This window comes from Aphelocoma coerulescens, chromosome 11 (assembly GCF_041296385.1).
Source record: "Aphelocoma coerulescens isolate FSJ_1873_10779 chromosome 11, UR_Acoe_1.0, whole genome shotgun sequence".
Classification (NCBI taxonomy): Eukaryota; Metazoa; Chordata; class Aves; order Passeriformes; family Corvidae; genus Aphelocoma; species Aphelocoma coerulescens.
This window is the reverse complement of record NC_091025.1, coordinates 618,998-635,005: the sequence shown is the minus strand read 5'-3', so window position 1 is coordinate 635,005 and position 16,008 is coordinate 618,998. Positions and strand designations below refer to the sequence as shown.

General features: G+C 48.0%; 1 long non-coding RNA gene across 3 annotated transcripts in view; it reads left to right on the top strand.

Annotated features, from left to right (window-relative positions):
- LOC138117111 (uncharacterized) overlaps positions 1 to 16,008 on the top strand; it is a 236,918-nt gene that overhangs the window by 166,624 nt on the left and 54,286 nt on the right. For all 3 annotated transcript variants that reach the window (XR_011154516.1, XR_011154515.1, XR_011154517.1), the window contains exon 3: positions 8,250 to 8,360. This is a non-coding gene — a long non-coding RNA (uncharacterized lncRNA). The remainder of the gene's footprint in view (positions 1 to 8,249; positions 8,361 to 16,008) is intronic.

Sequence of the window (16,008 nt, the reverse complement as noted above, 5' to 3'; positions counted from 1 at the left end):
GAGATACTCCCCGTCTTGGAACTCTGCAGACTTTGAGAGCCACTCAGAGAGCTGATGCACTCAGGTGAGGTGCTGAGTTGGTTTCTAGGTTAGGAACTCCAAACCCAGGTCCATCCTGCTCTCTTGATTTAGAATGAATTTTAGTATTAATTTTAAATATTAAGTAAAACAAACCTCTCTGATACTTCTTTAGTTACATGTCTGTTCCACCAAAGGTTTGACAAACTCTTGACTATTGTCCTCTTCTGCACATTTAAGAATTCTCTTTTATATCCGTTTTCTTCATTCTGTTCCTGAAAGGAGAATAATCATGAGCACGGGAGTTCCCCCTCATCTGGGGGAACTGCTATCAGGACACATGTTGTCAGGAAACCAGCTCTCTTGCTGGTTTGTGACATTTTGCAGCTGGCTGAGATCTTAGAGCTGTGCCTGGGCTTCCTCCCTTCCCTCTCAGCAGTTCTCCTTGCAAGGGACGGTGTAAGGAATTAATCTGCTGTAATTCTGCTGTTTGCAGAAACCAGATTTATGACAAAGGAAGGACAAACCTGCAGCTAAGCTTGCCATGGGGACCACACCCAGATGGTGTTCGGCTTTGGAGCTCTGTGGCCAGGCTGGGATGTGAGCCCAGGGCTGTGAGGTGCCGCAGTCGGGCCATGGGTGCAGAACTGGGTGTAGGTACATGCAGGGTTAGAGGGGATGGGAAATAAAACCACTGTCATGGCTATGAATTGAGCTCCCTAAAGTGCAGATTTGACACAAATATGTATAGAATATTAAAACTGATGTAGTTCCTATTTTCTTTGGAATTCTGGTTTCTGAAATTTGGTGCTTTCCACCACAACCACAGACATTGGGAAGGCTTTTAACAGAAGGCTGAGCTGGGTACGGCTGCAAACAGGAGCTTCAAGGAAGCCACCAAGTCGGATGAATAAAACCTTCCCAACAAAATCTTGGGTCATCAACTCTAGGCTTGGGTAACATGGTGGAAACCCCTGTCTGGACCCCAGGTGTGGGCCTCAAACCCAGCACCCAGGCTGAGTTTGCAAATGGCTGTGTTGGTTCTCTGAGCAAAGCACGTCCAGAGCCGCTGGATGTGCTTGGTGTAAGCCCTTCTTTCAATTTGGTTTGAGATTAAACTTGGCCACAAGGTCACAGCCTAGGAGGAAATTTTGGAACAATTTTCAAAGCAGTTAATTTGGACATTTTTCAAGTATTTAAATGCAAATACAAATGAATAAATAATTTATGCATTGCTTTAACTGAAAAATATTTTAGTTTAAGAATACACAAATTGTCCCACAATTAGTATGGCCTGTCTGTGGATTAGCTGGCAGCTGGAAAAAGCAAGTTCTAAACCTGGGAAAGCGGCACATAGTGCTTGGTACCTTCTCAGTTGTGTTTACCTTTGTATCTGTTGCTTTGACTGGGCTGTTATGGAGCGAAGGAAATCGTGACAGTACAATAATATGCACTTTAAAAAAATATAGAACCTATTACAACGTTGTTTAAAAATCATTATTATATTGTAATGGAGTTAAATGCTGTGTTTATGTCAGGCTTTAATTCCTGAGGAATTCCAGACTGTGGGGCCAGGCTAACGTGACAAAATACTGAACTCGGAGATGTATGTGTGTTCTTTGTGGAGCAAAGGCTCCTGCAGGGACTCAGACATAGAGGGAAATAATTTATTTTCAGAAAAACAGTTTTTAAAAGTTTGCAAAGCTATGTTAAATAGAAGAGATTGAATAAAAGTGAAGATATTTTAGAAAAATCAGAAAAAAATAAAATCCCTATGTTTTGTTAACAAGATTTTCTTTTGAAACAGAACTTTTTAAAAAACCCCACAGTCCAAATGAAAAGTTTTGCTTGTGTCAAACAAAATATTCTTATCAAATCCAAAATACTTTTGGTTTTTCTTCAGGAATATAAATGTTTCCATTTAACATGAAGCACTGCTTTCAGGCTCTGGGTTTGATGGTCAGTCACTGAGCCTGAACAAGGCAGTGAATTCATATCCCTATATCCAAAAGGGATGAGGCTGTACCGGGGCTCCCAGGGATCAGTATGACCCCGTGGTGGGGTGCTGGGGGTGTCCTGCCCCTTGTCCAGCTGTGCCAGTCCCTCGACACCGTCACCACTGCCTGGTTTGGCAGCAGCAGGTCAGGCTCCTGTTCCTGGAGCTGTGAACGGCTGCGGCGAGGCCATCGGCCCTTTCAGTTACGTTGCCCTGAATCCCTTAATCTCTTTAAGTAGCTCCCCTGTTCTCATCTCATCACACTTGTTACCTCCTGCAGCATCTCTATCCCAATCCTAATCTGGAGTGGAGAGTAAATAGGTTGTTGTGGGGTTTTTTTCTGTTATTCTCTTTAGGTTCAGCTGGAGAAGAGAAGGCTCTGGGGAGGCATTAAAGCACCTTCCAGTGCCTAAAGGAGCTTAAGAGATCTGGAAAGGGACTTTGGACAAGGGCCTGGAGTGCCAGAGCGAGGGGAAATGGCTTCCCACTACCAGAAGGCAGGGTTAGATGGGATATTGGAAAGAAATTCTTCCTTGTGAGGGTGGTCAGGCCCTGGCACAGGGTGCCCAGAGAAGCTGGGGCTGCCCCTGGATCCCTGGAAGTGTTCCAGGCCAGGCTGGACAAGGCTTGGAGCAACCTGGGATAGTGGAAGGTGTCCCTGCCCATGGCAGGGGGTGAAACAGGATGGGCTTTAAGGTCCCTTCCCAGGAAAAACGTTCTATGTTTTTATGGTTTGTTGTGTATGTCAGGAAACAAAAACCCAGTGATTTTGGTGGCACGGTGTAAGTTTGGGAGCACATTTGCTTACACTGGTCTTGAGGGGCCGTGCGGAGGGACATCAGAGCAGCGTGAGGGGCATTGTCTTGGCAGGGAGTACTGGCTCCTCCTGCCACAGGCTTCCCATAACTGGGGGAGAGTCAATCTCCCTCCTGGCTCCAACTCCTCCATGTAAGCCAGAGTGTCTGTGGTGACAGAGGTGACACCACCTTGTGTCCTGAGCCACATCCCTGTGTGTGTCAGAGGGTGGGGGCTCTCCTGGCCATACCTGCCCGTCAGCCCCGGCTGGAACACGGTGCTGGCTCCACAGCTGGGGTCCTGTGGGAGACCCCAACGAGTCTCAGGGATGGGATGAAAAACAAGGACTGACTGATTTAAAATAGCAGTGCCAGAATCCTAACAAGATTATTTAACTTTTAAGGGGGGTGGGAGAACATTTTTTCATGCATTTTTATTGATTTTCAGTATCGTACAAAACCCAGCCATGTACAGCAATAACACAGGAAAAGATACAATCATTGAAAACCAATTACAGCTCCAACAGCTGGTTCTGGATGGTGGCTGCACACCCAGCCCATTGCTCCAGCTCAGGCCCGGTCAGATGCACACTCGGAGTAAAAAAACTTAAAACCGGGATTTAAAATGTAACAAGTGCATGTGCCGCTGCAGTGCTCTGCTGGGGCATTTTCTTCCTGAGATACTGACGATGTCGCTTTCCCTCCCGGCCTCAGTTGCTGTTGGTCCATCCTGTTCCTAAGCCAGGAGGCCAAGCGGGATGTGACCCTGAGAGGGCTCAGGGGCACTGCAGGAGCACTCCAGAGACTAGAGCAGCTCTTCGTATAATCCCAGAATGGTTTGGGCTGGAAGGGATCTTAAACCTCATGCAGTCCCACCCCCTGCCATGGGCAGGGATGCCTTCCACTCTCCCAGGTTGCTCCAAGTCCTGCCCAACCTGGCCTTGAACAGTTCCAGGGCTGGGGCAATACCTGGCCATATCCTGATGTGCCTTAGCCTCTCCATGGAGGATGTGTGTCCCTTTCTCAGTCCCTCACAGAGCAACCCCAGTGCTCGATAAATGGCTTCATTTGCTGCATGGAGCCAGGCTGTTCACTGCAATCGATGGCGGGTCTGTGTCAGGGGGGACATGGGGACACAGGCCCAGCCATGTGTGTGCCAGCCCTCGTAAGCAATGGAGTGTAAAAAACCAAATAACCAAAAACCTCTCTAGCATTGTGAAAGTTTTATGGTCATTTTTCCAATTACATAATAGAGTTCATAATCTGTTATGAATTAGCGTAAATCAGAATCAGCCCACAATTAAGAAAATAAGTTAAATTGCATTTTTTGAAGCGTTGTTCTGTCTGAACAGTTTGCTCTCATGCTGCTAACCTGACAAATTCAGTAATTCACAACATCCTCCTTGGAATCAGTAGAAATTACTGAGGTTTTACAACAGCCTGTATGTACAGGTTATAACAGCCTTGGGTACTGCACACAGACCAGTTTCAGGAGAGCAGAGTGTCCTTCAAAAGCCAAACTGCTGAGTCTGTGTAAGGTTGGGTATTGGGAGAAATTCCTTCCTGGAAAGGGGCTGTCCAGCCCTAGCACAGGCTGCCCAGGGCAGTGGTGGAATCCCCATCCCTGGAGGGATTTAGAAACCATGTGGATGTGGCACTTGGGGATACGGGGCAGTGGTGGCCTTGGCAGTGGTGGGGAATGGCTGGACTCAGTGAGCTTAGAGCTTTTTCCAACCCAAACGATTCTGTGATTCTGTGATTCTGTTCTGGCCAACATCAGGCAGAAGGGAATCACCATCCAAAAATACTAAGAACATCACCAGCTTAGCAGGCAGAATTTGTGGATGTTTTGGCTGTCATGGTATCCCCACGTCATGTCAGGAGTGACGTTCAAATAACAACAGGAGACAGGAAGCAGCAAAGAGCATGCTGTCATCACCCTGTGTGGCTGGGTCTGCCCCTGGGCACGGGCCTGAGGTCTCCGGAGGGCCCTCCCCGCTCCTCTGCGTGGGGTGACAGTGGCTCCGTGGGAGCTGCCTGGGTACCCGGGCGGGGATCTCACACAGGGCATTAGTGCTGGCTCCATTTTCATCTCGGGCGTTCGGAATGATGTTTCTGTGGCCAGGGCAGGGTACTCGGGTGCAGCCCTGCCCTGAGAGCGTTTGCTTTGGTGGTAGCTGTCCCGGGCCGGGGGAGGGCAGCGGGTGCGGTGTGGGCTGTGTCCTTGCTGGTCACTCTGGGCTGGTTTGGGGTGCGGGTGGGAGGAGGGACGTGCTCCGTGCTGCGTTCCACAGCTCTGCAACAGTGATGCAGCTTTGGGGTTTCAGCACCCGGAGACAGTGGATTTTTCTAAATGTTCGGGTTAATGTGACGGAGCAGGGAGTGTGGCAGAGCCCCTCGCCTGGCTCAGTCACACACACGGCATCCTTCGGGCCAGGCCCGCGGCTTCTGCCTCCTCCAGCGCCTCCACGGGTATTTCTGACAAAGAAAGGGAGTCCGTGAGCCCTCACTTGTGAAACAAAGGCCTAATGAAAGGGCCGGGCTGCCCCGGCTGGCAGTGGCTGTAATTCTTGGCAGGGTGTGACATGCCCATCCTCTCGAATTAGCGCGGGGCACGAGGAATTTGGCACGGTGCTAATTGCGATCAGACGGGAACAAGTGGCCTCAGTATGCGGGCACGTGGTGGGACAAAGGGAGCGCCCCGAGCCCCCGGCCCCGCGAGGGGCAGGTGCTGCCCGCCCTGGGCAGGCGTCGGGAACCCCCCCTTGTCTCCGTGCTGGCGAGAGGACTCGCGCTTAATTTAGTGTGGGCTTTGTCGGATGCTCTTTCTTTGCCGTACAGGAACTCAGCTGCTGCAAAATCAAGGCAGCTGCTGCCGGGAAAGCTCCCTGCCATGCTAGGGGACAGCTCCTTGTCAGCTTCAGCCGGGCAGGAGGGATTCCCGTGTCATTCCGGAGTCCAGGAGAGAGCCGGCAAGGCCAGGCAGAGGGACAAGCTTCCTTCTAGCAGAGTACCCTTTCTAGACAACAATCCTTTTGTGACAGGTTCTGAGCCATTTCCATCGCCCCAGCCAGGGGACGTGGCCTGTGCTCCCAAGGTGACACCAGGAGCAGGGCAGTGAGCCATTCATGGGCACAGTCCTGGGCAGGGTGAGAGCAGCTTCAGCAGCCCCTGCCCATCTGCATCCCTCCCAGAACAATGAAAGGGATTTCATCCCATTTGCGATTGGATTTGGAGGATGATCCTCCAAGGTGGGAGGTGTTTGCAGGGAGATTTCTCACAGCTATGGCAAAACTGTCCTTCTTTCATCAGTCAGAGGATGGAGTCAGGTATACACCAGGAACTAACCTGGTAGTAGCCAAAGGACGGTTGTCACATCTCCAGTGCCACCTCAGAAACTGGGGGAATCCAGGCTCACAACACCTGCAAACGTCCAAGCAATGGATCTCATTATATGGCCTGTTACACAGATGTGCACTGGCATCCTGGCTCCAGTCTGAACTCTGGGAGGTTTGGCAGGAGCTCTTCTCTCTTAAGCTTGACTTTTCTGAAAAACTCTATACGTTACTTTCATTACCTGCATGTCACTTTGCTTTCTCCTCTTGCAAGTTATTCATGACTAAGCTGAAGCAGTGCAGAATTTCTGCTCCATCCTTTGCTAATGTTGTGTTTGTGCCCTTTTTTTCCTGTCCTTTTATCAGGAATTCACAGGAAGATTAATTCCTCTTACTCCATGACAGTTTAGTTTCTTTAAGAACCTTTAGTGAGGGATGTTCTAGAAAAGCTTTTAGAAAATCAGATTCCACTGTATCAGCCCAAATCTCCTGTATTAGCAGGGCTGGTTCCTCATCAGACAACTCAGATCTGTACTTATAGACTCTTCTCTTGTCTTTCAGGTTCTGCCCCAGACATGTGTTTACTCACTGCTGCTAATTCTGATTGGTCCCACAGTTTTCTACCCTTTTGCCTGTTCTGGAAATCAGACTTTGTGGTCTGTCATTCCCAGGGTCACTCCTAAAGCCTTTTTTAAAAATTGTCACCTTCCAATCCTCAGATGCAAAGGAAGAAAGTTCAGCAATTTCATATTTGAGCTCCTTGAGGGAGCACTGTCTGTCTCTGGTGATTTGTTGCTTTGGCATATGAACCCTGCTGACCCCTGCATAGTGAACAGCAGTGCAAGGAATTAATTTAATTTTGCTGCTGTGCCCTTATCTTTCTTAATTCCCCCCTTTACTCCTTGCCCATCTATCAGCGGCTCCGGGTGACAGACAGGCTTCCTGCTTTTGTGTTGGAGAAGCTTTTATTAGCTCTACGAACTCTGATGATTGTTCTCCAGGCCCTGTTTTGCCTTGCCTTATCGTGGGCTTGCACTTAGTGTGCTGGGTTTATATCCTTTTCTATTTTTATTGTTTGGGAACAACTTCCATTTTCCTGAAAGTACCTTTTTTATTTCAGATAACTTCCTTTTTCCGTTGGTTTAAACCAAGCTTTGAATGTGTGGTGGTTTAGCCTTTCCCCTGGTGTGTCTCACACACGCTTGTGTCCCACAGTGTGTCATAGAATCCCAGAATGGTTTGGGTTGGAAGGGACTGAACGTTCATCTTGTTCTAGCCCCTGCCATGGGCAGGGATGCCTTCCACTATCCCAGGTTGCTCCAAGCCCTGTCCATCCTGGCCTTGGCCACTTCCAGGCATGGGCCAGTCACAACTTCAGGTGTAGAGCATACACAGAGGAGAAAAAAACTGGGCAATAGCAAACAGTATTTCATGAGAGTTCTGTAATTTCTAGTTATAAATTCCTGACAGCCACAGATGTGTGACTGCAGCAAGAACCACCACTGGAATGGGAAAGTTCCTGTCCTAAAAACCTCCTGGCGTCAGTTGCATGACACCTCCTGGTCAGCTGCCCACCCAGGTGCCAAGCTGTGCACCCAAAAGGAGGGTTTTCCTTGGGAAGGAGAACACTTTTCATGAATGAAGCTGTTTTCCCTGACTCTTCACTGCGTTTGTTTTCTGTACGGGTGTCTCTGCTCCCCTGCTGGGTACGTGAGCAGCCAGTCTGGGCTGCACTGGTTAGAGCAGAAGAGACCACAGAGCTTCTGGCTTTGCTGATGGCTGTCAGAGTCTGTGGTACAGATGAACATGGTGGTTTCTGTGGGCAGAGCCACCTAAATGTAGTTGATACAGTCCTTTCCCTATGAAGCCAGGAAACTGGGAGGTGCAGTTGTCAGGTTGGTAGGAGGCAAAGTACACCTGTCCCAAAGGTGCTACAGGTCAGCCCTCAGTGACAGAGGAGATGGAATGGCTGGGAATGTTGACTGAGTTGAAACTGAAGAAAAAAATATTAATGACTCTATGCTGTACCCAAACTTCTGTTTCCTTTGGTGCATCATTCCAGATCCTTCAAAATATTTTATATACTTCCCATTCTTTTATTTGTAGGCTTTGATCTGGAGAGTTTGTACTGACTTTCTCCAGTCTGAATAGGAACCATCTCCCCTGCTCCACTCATCGGCACCAGATCCTGCGACATCTCCATGTTTCCACAGTGAGGTAGGAAGACCTAATTTTCATAAGCCTTGTAGAAGTGATTTCTGTGTTGGTCACGCTCTTGGGATGTGTAATGTAAACCACCTGGATTAGGAGAGATGTGATTACATGTAACAGAGCTGTTCTCAGGCAGAGTTGAGGGTTCTTTGTGCTCCGTGAGCTGCAGGGTTTGCTCGCTCCTCCTTCTCATGGTGCCATGGCTTTGTTTAAATGCCACCTGCCTGAAGTGTTTCTGAGCACCTCATTCGCTGGCCAGTAGTATTGGCTCCTCTTATTTTCAATGAAAAGGTGTTTTTTGAACAAGGCCGTCCATAGATTATGTTTTTCCTACATGTCTACAAAGCCTTGCTGGGCTGCAGCTGTGTGTGGGCTGGAGAAAAACCATCAGGGCTGTGTTATTTAATTATTTATGTTGACCTTAACTGTTAGTTTCTGTCATTAAAGAATAGGCCAAGTGATTAGTGCCCTTGGCTTAATCTTCTTAGCAGGAAAACTGTCCCTTGAATGTCTGTCCTAATCAAACAGGCATAAGGAAAGATGAGGAAAGGACAAGACTCCTTAACTGGTTCATTTTCCATGTGAATTGGTGAAAGTAAATCATATTTGGATGGTCTGTTACAATTTGTAAATATAAGTTTCCCAAAACTATGGTAAATTATGTGCTGGCAGAAAACACATCTTCCTGAACATGGGACAAATATCCCTTTCCTTCCTAGCAGTATCCCCACCAGGAGATTTGGCATTGGAAAAATACCTGCAGTCCAAGTGTAGTAATTTCATTCAAAATTATTTTGTGTGTAAATAGACTTCAGTGTGTCACTGCAAAGTACCTGGTTTTAATATATTTGTATATTCGTAGTCATTATAAGGTCATTCATAATCTCTAGGATACTTGGTGTTACCAAACTAACCTTATGTGATACTGATAGCAATGGAAAGATTAATGGCAGGTTTCAAAAAATACTCATCAGAGTTCTCTATCTTGATGGAACACTGAGAAATGTAAATTTGGAGTTGGATTTTTTTTCATGTATTTAGTTTTTGGGCGTTTTTTATCCTTTAAAGAAGGTTTCTCTCCTCTTTTCTTCCTATGTTTGTATCTGAAGTATTTTGTTTACAACACGAGTGCACACTTCAATTTCTTGAGAATCATCAGACTTATAAATTTAATGGAAACCTTGGGAAATTGTGTGATAGGCAGACACTCATTTGCTTTGTGCTCTCAATATCTCACAGGATCCTGAGCAAAGCATCTACTTTTTCACATTTTGTTAGGAAATGCTCCAGGCCTTGGTGTTCTTTGAGGGTGGTGCATGGTGTTCTTCAGGTGTTGCAAACTGAATCCAGAGATTTTGTGGAGGAATGGCAGTGCTGAAATCCCATCTTCCCTGGGGTCAGTGTTCTTGATTTTGATATGAGAATGAGTGGGGAAAACAGTGGATGGAGCACAGAAAGGACAGAAAACACTGAGAAGGTGGGAGAGGGGGAAGTGGAAGGGGCTGACATGGGGACAGTGGGAAAGATTGGAGAGACAACATGTGCAATCGGTTGTGACTTTCTCACACTATGATGTCTTGACTGATTTTGTTGTATTGGAGATTGCAAGTTTTCTTTAAAAACATGTAGCACCTGCAAGGGCTCTATTTTGGGACCAATGACAAATCTGTGTGCTGTTTCCATTAATGACAGTGGCAGAAGAAGTGGGATTATGCTGTGGGATTCCTCTACAACCTCAGAGCTTCATCAGACTGGGGCAATGGGGCTGTGAGAAGGTGACAAAAACTCAAAAAAAACCCTGGTACCAGGGTGAAGGAGAAGAGATGGGCAGTGAACACCTCGGGGAGCTTTGGGGTGATTGGTTTGAGCATCTTAGTTAATTAAAACTGCAGGTTTAATTGTGTCAAAGAGACAAGCAGGTGATGAAAAGTTAAGTGTGGGGTGAGTATGGAAGGACCTCACACAAGTGGGAAGAAGACAAGGAGAAAGCCTCCAGAGGAGAATTACTCTTCTGATGTCCATGGGAAAATTGGCTTTTGTTTAGCAGAATTGTAACTTTTAAATTTGTACAGCTGGTACAAGCAGGTACAATTTTATTTTGCCAAAGGGCAGGATACTGTGAGGCACACGTGCTTTCAGAAGAAATCCCAAGCCTTAACCAGCTGAAGGAGAAAAATCAGCAATTTTGGGTCTGTGTCAGTAGAATACACTCTGTAAAATTTTTTAAATTTAAAATTTTTTCTGTAAAAAGGAACTTTCTTCTCCATGCTAGTTGGAATCGTTCTTTTGGACCTAGAATACACTTGGTCATTAAACTGAAGGCTTTCATTTCAACCTGGTGAGGAAAAGGCCCTTGTTCATACTCTTCTATAATTTCATAGATTTAATTATGGGGTATTATTATAATTTCCTGTTTAGTGGGTAATTGCTCTTCCATAAGTGCAGAGGAAGGGGAGAACGTGGGACCAAGGCTGTATTTCAGGATACAAGGGGGTATTTGTTACTGTCTTTTAATGCGCGTCTTGGTCTTGTGGTATAAGAATATAACATATTTTTAGTTAATTTCCTCTATTTTATTTCAATACCAAGAAAAAAGCCTGGGAATGTGTTTGCAGCTCATCACCTGGGTGATATGCTGGCATATGAGAGACAGTTCTCATGGGATTTCCCAAAATACTTTTGAACTAGCACAAGGCACTTTCAGAAGCTGCTGTGAAAGTGTAGTTTTATTCCAGTGGCTCCAGAACTCATTGGTGCCACATCAACAGTCCAGCTGTGGTCAGTAGGAACCCTGAGCAAACAGCAAACATTTGGCACTGGCACAGGGTGCCCAGAGCAGCTGTGGCTGCCCCTTCCCTGGCAGTGTCCAAGGCCAGGCTGGACAGGGCTTGGAGCAACCTGGGATAGTGGAAGGTGTCACTACCCATGGCAGGGATGGGATGGGATGGGCTTTAAGATCCCTTTTCACCCAAAACATTCTGGGATTCTGTGATTTCACCATTATTTGCTGTGTTTACAATTAAAAGTTTAATGATAAGGACTAGTGGTAGTTTAGGATAAATTTTGAAGGTTCTTAAGGGATTTAGTTTGTTTATCTAATTGTGGAGATAAAGCACATTAGAGTAAGATTATCCAGCATGTCTTTACCAGGTGCAAATTGGACAGGTTTGCTCACACAAGAGGTTGTTGTTGTTTTCCTCACTGAAAAATGTAGACACGTGGCAGGTGTTGAGAGATTTTCTTCAAATTTCTCCAACAGATAAAATCTTTATGTTGTCTATCTTTGGTTCTTAGCTGGTGAAATCAGCTGGAATTAGTGGGATACCTCACTGGACACAGAGTGAGCCCTGAAGCCTTTGCCCATTTGACCCAGCCAGTGTAAGAGCTGGGTACAGAGTGACAAAGGGGCTGAAGCCCACTTCCCTTTTCCCTGCTAACATTCCTGCTTCCCAGAGGTACAAATTACAGACTCTGGGAGCTCAGAGAACTGTGCCAGTGACACATTTTTGGGGATGCTGTGTCAGGGGCAGGGAAGGGTGTCCCCTAGCCCCACAGATGGGCACACTCAGACTGGGCACAGAGCTCTGGGGCTGAGGACATTCAGATTTGCTTAAAAATCCTGTTGACAAATACATAAGTTGTGCCTCTGTGATATTTAAAGCCTCCACACACCATTTGCAAATAAAAATCATACAACATAGATTATTTCAGTTTTTCCCTTATTTGATCAATTCTGATAAAAAGGCCATGCTTGGATTAAATCTTTTTATTCTCCACAACCATGTGACACTTTAGGGGACAGTAACATTTGTGAAATAATCTGTCTAAGAAATAACACAGGAGAGGAAGACGCCTGAAGAGCCTGGTGTCAGGTCCAGCATCCTGGTGCCAGGTCCAGCACAGTGGCTGTTCCCGGTCCACGCCGTCCCCTGTGGCCACCACACCTTCCCGTCGGGGCTGCTGGCTGAAGGACACTGCTGGGCCAGAGCAGAGGACCCGTGTGAATGAACTCGAGTGATTTTAAAAGTCAAGTGATTTAAAATCTTTACAGGCACTGAAAGTTGTTTCTAATTAAAGCTCATCGAGTACCAGAGAGGAATTCTGGCATTACCGGCAGCCGGAGCAGGGACAATGAGGACCGACCTCTCCTTCTGACCAGTTGCTGGTATTTGTTTGAGGCTCTGTAAAGACAGTGCTACAACATCTTTACACACACCACCGGCTTTGTAGTAACTGTCTCCTTGGAGCCTTGGCACGGGGAAGGACACGCATGTCCAGGCATTTTCCAGGTGGCAGGATTTCCTTCTCCTCTAGTCCCGGCGCCACGAACCCCCTCCTTTCAGCCCCAGCACCGTTTAAATAGATCATTTGTTTTCATTATAGGTTTTTGCATCCTCGCCTTTCATTGCTGTTAATGAATTTCTAGGGTCTGATTGGGAAACAAAAGCCAAACACAAACATAAAAAGGGCTCTGACAAAGGAGCCGGTTGAGCGTCTGACAGGCTGTGCCCCGCGATGGCCGCGGCTGCCGGGCTGACACCGCCCGGGCAGCGCTGGTTAATATGCTAATCTGCTGCTCGCCGCTTAAGATTCCGCTCAGGTCTGAGCAGGCTCGGCGAGCCCGGCGCAGGGAAGGGGTGTCTGTCTGTCTCTGTCTGTCTGTCTGTCTGTCTGTCTGTCTGCCTGTCTGCCTGGCAGCCCCGAGCGCCGTGGCACATCCCGGCCCCGCCACGCGCCCGCTGCCCTCCCGCCGCCCTCCCGGGCACACCCTGGGCGTACGTACCATCCACACCATCCGGAAAGCTTTCCGCGAGGCTGGAAAACAGGGAATGCGCAAAAGCCACGTATGATTGGCTCGTTCCTCTGCCTCCGCGTCCCCAAAGATTCCCACTTTAATAGACCATGTGTTTCTGCTGCTGGAGAAGCCCAGTGTAAAGTGCCAAAATCCAGCAACAATGAAGTCAGACGGAGTTTAGCATCCAAAACAAAGGGACGGCATTTCTGTAGCTCACTGACAACACAGCAGTCACAGGATGGTTTAAATTTCCCTTTATTCTCTCTCCCCACCCAACCCCAGCCCAAGAGAAAGCCAACATTTATTAAAATCCATCCGTTCAGGACAGCAGCTAGATGCCCATCTTAGAAGGAAAGCTTGTTCCTGGTATTCCCAATGACTGCCACCTTTCCTGCGTGCTTGTGAGCTGCAATCCCCAGCTGGAGCAAGGGGGTTCTTATTTCCAGAATTAAGGAAGGAATCGATTCCAGAGACAGTTTCCATGGTCAGGTCCATCAGGTCCTGCAGCCACAGGAGAACTTAATTCCTCGAGCTCCCTTTCCTTTGTTTTCATAACGTCACAGCAGTTCTGGAGAGGCGTCTGGAGAATCCTCAGCTCCGGCTTCAGCCAGGGGATTTCAGAAGTTGCATTTTCAGGGCAGGTCAGATGTGGACAAACCAAGTCTCCACCTGACACATAAGCAGACAAAGCTGTTTAACCTCTGAATTATAGCAGAGCTCCATAGTTCTCTCTTCTGTTGTCTCATGCTCCAAGCAAACTGCTCCTTGCAGTTCTCCCTCCTGGTGCCAAGCACGTATTCCAGCTGCAGCTCGGCAGCGCGGGGAAATTCCTTCCAAGTCCCCAGCAGAACAGTCAGCGCTTTCTCCGGAGCTGCAGGCTTGATTGTCCTTGATTATTTTATTTCTCTGGCTCTGATCCAAGATGTTCCCTGTCATCATTTCAGTGTCTTTTCTCATAATCCCTTTTCTAAACATCATCAACAATTAACTGATTCTCTCATATCTACAAACACATGCACACACACGCAGGCGCGCGCGCACACTCCACCGAGCCTCATCAGGGTCTTTTTTGCCTTTAAGTATAAGAAATTACAGCTTCTCATTAGCTGAAGAGCATGTTTTGAAAGGCTTTGTGTTTACTCACTTTGCAAGTGATGCTGGCGCTTTTAATTATTCTCCTTTTGCATATCATAAGCGAGCAGCGAGCTGCTCCAGCCAGCCCGGGCGACGCGTATTCCCAGGAAGGCAGGAGGAAGGGATCGCGTTTTACCTCACTGCTGCTGCTTTCTTCCCTTTCTGTCAGCCAGCCAAGGAATCCCCCCAAAGCTCTTACGTAGCAGATACCAAAACCGTGAGTCACTTTTCACTCCCGGAGCAATAAGTCCATCGCATCCCTGTGCAGAAGGGCGAGCACAAGGCTGGAATCTCTCCAGGCTGCCGGCATGCCCCGGCACCAGTTCTCCAGCAGTGACTTTGTTTTTCCTGCTCTTGCTTTTTCTCCTCGGCTCTCTTTTCTCTTCATTCCTTTTCATGCCATTCCCATTTTCTTCCATCCTTCCTCTCCATCCGTCTCCGTTGCTGGCAGCAGCAAACCCAGCCAGATCTGGGTCTCTCTCGTCTTCTGTAGGGCTTTTTTCTCCTTTTTTTTCCCCCCTGTATCTGCTGCAGCCTTTGGCTGCTCACTCTGCCAGGTTGGATCACCAAAGACACACGACTCGCTCACAATGAATAATCAATACAGATATTGATCTGCGGAAAATGTTTGTAAATTCCTGAAAGGGGAATCAGGAACAGCGGGACAGGGAGGCTTGTGGGGGACGACAGGGTGCTCCAGGCTGCAGGCAGCGCCTGGCCAGAGCCCGCATCCTGCCGCCTCCGAGGTGACGGGTGCTGGAATGCGCGCGCGGGTGGCGGCGGGTGTGTGCGGGGGCTTCTGTATTTTCATTTCTCTACAGCTGCTTCCCCCGAAGAATCGGGAGGCGAGCAGCTGAGAGGCCCCGTTGGTGCCATGCCTTGGCTGCGCTCCAGCACTGTTTTGTTTCCATCATCACACGCCACTTTGAAATTTGCATAAATACAAGGATTATTTTCTCTCATGCCTCCAAAAAGGTTTAAGAAGGTGGGAAAGTGTTTCTGTAAGGAGGGATGGCTAGTCATCATTTTCAGGATTTACTTTCTAATCCATGTAAGAAAGGAAGGCAGAGATGAAAATAAAGGGCAATAAGAAGGACATGGAGAAGACAGAAAAGCTGTTTGAATGTGGAAGAGCCTTGGATTGCAAAAAAACCCCTGTTCTCCAGTGGCGACTTGCATGTGTCTGGTTTGTGTGGGTGGCGAGTCAGGTCAGACCTCTCCATCCAGGACTCTTCCCATCTCCCTGAGGACAGATCTGCCCTGGTCAGGAGCTGGGGATGATCATGGAGCTTTAAGATTCTGTGAAGGCTGGAGTCAGACCATCTTAAGAGCATCCTGAGCCCATCCCCAGGAGCCACCTCCCGCCTGCCCACCCACTATCTGACAGCCCATGTGGTGTGTGGAGCACATGTGTAGCAGGTGACATTCACCCAGTTTGCTCCTGGCATGGTCGACCTCACTCCTGCTGCAGGAATGTCCGTGTTGTGTCTCTTCCACCTCATCTCTCTGGTTTTCTGTCTTTCTGGGGAAAGGCATGTACTGAGGCTGTCAACAGATGTGGTATTGGGATCATTGAGTATTCAGCCCCTTTCTGACGCTTGAGGTCGGCAATGGAGACCCCAAGGACTGCTGAGGGGGGCCATGGGGTGTCTGCAACACCGGCCAGACCAGGCGGCCGTGCAATGCCAGGGTCATACCCTGGGCTGGGGCTGCCCGAGGTGCTGC